Source organism: Rhincodon typus, chromosome 27, assembly GCF_021869965.1.
Source record: "Rhincodon typus isolate 14 chromosome 27, sRhiTyp1.1, whole genome shotgun sequence".
Lineage (NCBI taxonomy): Eukaryota > Metazoa > Chordata > Chondrichthyes > Orectolobiformes > Rhincodontidae > Rhincodon > Rhincodon typus.
Window position 1 is genome coordinate 21,942,763 of NC_063358.1, and position 6,000 is coordinate 21,948,762.

The following is a 6,000-nucleotide window of genomic DNA, read 5'->3' on the forward strand; positions in this document are numbered from 1 at the left end:
ATTGGGTTCAGTTGCCAAATTTTGTTGAGGTCACATTAAAGTATATTAAAAGAAATTATTTATTTGCTTGCCTGAAGTAACTGAGGAAGCCCTTTTTGAGATAGATGTTTGGCAACATTAGAAACACTATATAACTTAATGTTATAAACCAAAGGTGCTACTTTTATTAAAGAGGATAGATAATCCAGCAATTTAAATAAATGCCTTTACTTGCACTTCATTTTTCCTCATGCAAATAGCATGGGAATATTGTGGGACTTCTTCCTTTTAGCAGTTTGTTTTTACAGTAATTGTGTGGTCATTCCAAGTTGATGATTCTAAGTTCTAGTTCTTAAGTTACAGTTAATTATTCTTTAGTTAGTGACAGCACTTCCACAGAAGGAAAATATTCAAATTGGCCATGATCAGTTATTTGTAGCTCTTCATGTTCAATTATTTTATACCCTGGTTCCTTTTTTAAATTAGTTTTAAATTTTGATTCTTATTTTGCAGCCTAGGCGTTGTATTCCGACTTCTATAGCCTCCTCGGCAGTGCCTGATGAGCAACTGCCAGATTTCAGTTTATATTTTGCAAAGCTCCTGTCTAGCTAATTCACAAAGCTGACGCATTAAGTGGTTCTTTTCCTCACTGCATAACCTGCAATACATCGCTAATTCCAAAATTTGCAAGACAGGTGGTTATGACTCTTGAAGATTAGCCAGTCAACTTCAGTCTATTTCGTTGTCAAATGGAAATTACAAGTTGTTTTTAGTCATGTAAAATACAGTCTCCAGATAAAAAAAGAAACTTGAGTATTTTACATTTTTCACATTTTCAGGCTGTCAAAATGCTTCACAACTCCAAATACATCTGATATCTCATTGTTTTAAAGTTAGTTCGTAGACTTGGGTCTTGCAGCAGTAAAGTAAATAACAATGCTGAAGCAGGATTGATAAATGGAGAAACATTTGACAGGACCTCTTGCTATTCTTCAGGATTAGGTATATTCATTTGAGCAGGTAGACAGGATTTGCTGGTTTGATGTAGCGATTAGACAACACTTTTGACATGCAGCTATCCTCCAGTACTACAATGAAGCATCCGTCTAGATAACATACTTAGGTTCTTGTAGTGCAACCTGAACCCATCACAGAGTACCGGTGCAAAGAATCATTGTAAGAATTGGATGATAACCAGTTCTCTAGAAGACAACAGGAACCCCAAAACCACTTTCTTATTACTCCGAAGCTTGCATCATACCAGTTCTCAAAGAGATACATTGGCTATATAGTACCGGAAGTTTTTGCATTTGGGAGACCATTTCCAGATGGAGTACTTACTTTGCTGGGCGTATCTGGTGTGACTGAGCTTCTGGTCACTTAAACTTTAATTCTGCATTCCACTTCTATCCTGACCTCTTAAAACTTAACACAGGTTTAAGGAACAGAAACATATCTATCAGAGACTTCACAGTTTTTCCAGTTGTACACTGAAGTTTGACAACTTTAGCTATCACCTGTCACTCCAGTTTCTCTCCAGCATGTGTTGATTATGAAGGATAGTTGCATCAGAACCACTTAAAATTGCAGTAGTGTAGGCTGGTATACCCTACTGATGTATTGCTAGTGGGATAGTCATACCCATAGAGTCGATCTGCCTTCATTAAAAATCTGGGAGTCTGCTTGCCAGCCTTTCAATCCTTCCCTCCCACTGCTACTTTTCTGTAAGTACTTGCACCTCTACACCAGTGTTCTTGCTCAGCTGTTTGGGTGTGTGGTTGCATAGTAGCCTGAGAAATACTAAATGGGATTTGTCTGGGATAAGTAAAACATGAGCAGGGCCATGCATTTAAAAAGAGATTGCACGAAGCAAGTAAATTTTCAAACAAATATTGTTATGGACCCATCATCTGTTGCTCATCCTATTAACATCCTCTTTGCGTTATTGTAGCCTCCTTTGAGCAAGTCTAACATGTAGTGCCCAGTCCTCTGACACCACCTTCAAAAAGATTAGAAGATTGTAGCCAGAAATTGTGTATTTCCACCCCAACTTGCCACAAGATTAGGAAGCATCTCTTCTGGTCTGTTGATATTTTAAGTGCTGCTTGCCTTTTAAAGTATATTCTCTATTTTGTGAGGTACCCACCGTCTCCACCATCTCCTTTTACTGTGACATTGGAATCATCCTTTAGACAGGTGAATACTACTCCATGGTTCTCTCTGATTCTACAAGGTTAACGGTTACTTTTGGCCCTATTAATTTGTTCAAAGGAGACCAGAGGTTGTTTTTTTGTGTTAGCCACTAATGTATTCTCATGCTGTCCCTGTAGCCTTCATTTTATTTTTTAAGCTGCCCGTTGTATGTTGTATACAGCTTGTTTTCTCCACTGTTATGCACATAAGCTTCCTTTTTTATTTTAGTCTCTCCCATGGAGATGCAGCTTTGAAAGACCTTTCTATTCCTATTCAAAATTGTTCAGTTTTTGCTTTCTGCTCAGTTGTTTAATTCCAGTCCACAGAAGTTAACTTAAGTATTTTTGCAACTAACTATAACTAAATTTAACTTTTCTATAACTAAAAACCTAATGATGTAATCGTTGTTCTTCAAGTGCTCCACTGAAACCTGCATCGTTTGAATTCTGAGAACTAGATCCATTGCTGCTTCCTTGTTGGACTGGAAGTACGTTGATTAAGAAAGGGTTCTCGTTTTTATTTCTGAAACTCCACCTCCACTCTTATTATTGCTGTTTAATTTTGGGATGATTTACATCCCCTTTTATCATGAATTACCCTGGTGTTCTCAACTCTCGGTTAAGTAAAAATGGTGGTGGAAGGTTGAGAAGTTCAGTACAATTATTTAGTGAACTTTGGGCTACCACATTTCTCACTTGGCATGTAGAATTAGAATTATTTTCAAAGTTCCCCACAGTACGGTCTGTTCAATTGTTTACTTAAGCCATTGCCGTCTTTGTTGCTTTGCCACTGACCTTGACTAATGCTGACACCAGAGTGAACTTGGTCCAGAAATTTGCTGGAACATAATGGGGGAGCACAACCAGAAAATTCAGCACTGCAATGTAGCCCTTTTCTACTGTATTGCAGGATACCGTTCTTCATGGTCCTACAGCAGTCGCACAAAGATTACGGACAGGTAGCTAAAGAATACTGTGAAAGCAGTCTCTGATAACTAAATCTGCTCCAACTGAATGCTCCCAGTGTTCTCGCATTGTGAGAGGTGTGAAAAGTCATGAGTCACTGTCCTTCCCCATTCACAAAGACTCAAAAGTTCACCTCAGAAACATTTAAGATCATTCCAGCACTTCTAGGAAACAGCAGCAAATACTCAGGCAGCTGGTGTCCATTTACACTATTCATAAATTGTGGGATGCATGCAGCATATAGGACCAGTACCTCGTCCCTGGTTCCAGTCTTGCAAAGATGATAAACATTGCTCAAGCATATCATTGCAGAGGACAGTGCTGTGACTATTTGTTTTGATAAGTGGAAGATGAGTGACAACCCAAAGTAGAATTTGGCCATTCAAGAAATCCAGTTTCTCACTAAGATTTGATATAGGAAGCACCTTCTCCACTTGTGATCTCAGAAGATTATCAGCCAACTTGGGTGTCAGTAGCATTCCCTGTCGTGTAGGAGTAGCAGGTGCTGGAACCTGTATTCAAAATGTCAATGGTTCTTTCCTGTGATTGGTACTCAACTAATGAGTACATGTAGTCTGATACTATTCCATGTTTTACAGGAATGCGCACACTGCTCCAGACTACCCAGCCTGCTCAATTGGAATCTTTAAGACAGACTCGTAGAGGACAGGATATCATTGCACACGTTCAAAACATATATCAGTGAAGCTCCTGTGTCTGCTTTGTGTTGATATGGAGGTGTTGGTGTTGGACTGGCGTGGACCAGGTCAAAAGTCACGCAACACCAGATTATAGTCCAACAGGTTTATTTGAAATCACAAGCTTTTGGAGTGCTGCCCCTTTGCCAGACTTTACCTGATAAAGGGGCAGTGCTGCGAAAGCTTGGTGTCATGTGACTTTTGACCTTGGCTTTACATTGACTGCAGAATCGCAGGTTAAAAAGTGAATGTAGGTGATAAATTTGATTAATTTTGTTTGAAGTGTGCCTTTTTATGTCAGTTGTCACTGAGGAAACTTGAGTGGCCTGAGACTACGGTTCTCAAGCAGTGGAAGAAATGTTATGTGGCTACATATGCAAGCTTTATTTAAATGTCCCTACTGACCCTCTTTTGCTCAATGACAAGCTCATAAGAGGTAGGAGTGAAGTAGACCATTTGGCCTTTCAAGTCTGCCATCATTCAATGAGATCGAGAATGACCTGATAATCCTCAATTCCACTTTCCTGCCTTGTCCCTAGAACTCTTGATCCCCTTACTGATTTAAAAATCTGGCATGTTAGTCTCAAATGTACTAAATGACCCAACCTCGACAGTCCTGTGAGGTAAAGAAGTCAGTAGATTTACTAGTCTGAGAGAAGAAATTCTTGCTCATCTTTGGTTTAAAGAGTGACCTGTGACTGTGAGATTATGTCCTTTGGGTCGTCAGTCTCCCGCAAAGGGAAACAATTGCTACATCTTCTCTAAAGCCCCTAAGAATTTTGTTTTCAGATGCTTTCTCATTATGAACTCCAATGAGTTCAAGCCCAAATGTCTCAACCTCATAATCTCCATACCTGGAATCGACCAGTAAGCTGCCTGTGGAGTCCCTCCATGCCAGTATATTTTATATTAGATTAGAGGCCCAAAACCCTTTGTATTTAAGGTGTGGTCTGACCAGTGCCTCATGTAATTTTGTCAAGACTTCTGTATTTTATAGTTCCGTTCCCTTGGAAATAAAAGCAAACAGTCCATTAGCCTTCTCTATTATCTGCTACAATGGGGGGAAAAAAAACTGCAGATGCCGACGATCTGAAAGAAAAGCAGAAATTGCTGGAAAAACTCAGCAGGTTTGGTAGCATCTATGCAGAGAAAGTCGTTAACATTTGAAGTCCAGTGACCCTTCTTTAGAACTGATAGTAGCTAAGTCAAGGTGGCATTTCTGCTGATGACAGGTTTAGGGAGTTGGTAGTTGGGAGAAGGAATGAGTAGATAGGTGGAGCTGGAGACCAGAGAGAAGGTTGGGCAGATAAAGGGAGGGTTGATTATGGGCCAGGGAAGAAGATAAGCTAATAATAGGGAACATAAGTAGATAAAAATGTGTTGGCTGAAAGTACTACACATTCTGCTGGAGAAACTCAGTAGGTCTGGCAGCATCTGTGGATAGAGAAATTAATGTTTCAAATCCAGTTGACCCTCCTTAAGTTCAGAATTGCACATATTGTTCCGTGTAAAACTGGACAAGTGCTCTGTATAGTTCTTAAATGAAGGAGCATCATTTTGGACTGAGGTGAATACCATTTGAGTGAAAATGGCAATAAATGGTTAGAATGTTTTTACCCCAGATGGCTATGGAAGCTCAGTCATTGAGTATATTTAAGACAGCGATAGATTTTCAGATACTAATGATATTAAGTGATAGAGAGTGTGGGGAAATGGCATTGAGATAAAAGGTTGGCCATGATCTGGAATTGTGGACCAGGCTTGATGGGCTGAATCGCCTCCCCCTGCTCCAATGTTTCTGTGTTTCAGTTTTTCTGATTTGCTAAGTTGTGGATGAAATATCAATGTGTAATTTGCTTCATTCTACAGTAAATTCTGTTTCACGATGATGCGTTGTTGGTAGTGGTGATAGGATTTCTTTTATTGCATGAACATTTGCTGCTATTTAAATCAATTTTATTTCAGTCATCAATTTACTGATCTATCAGAAAATAATTCAGGCAGTTTGTGCTAAAATTTGATTAATGAATCATTGTTTGAAGTTCTGAAATGGTAGTAGATGCCAATAATTTGGTTCCATAATTTGAAATTACTACTTACCTGCTGATCTAGCCAATTTTGTGATTTCAGTGCCCCACTGTGTTGCCTGATCAGGAAATTTGTGT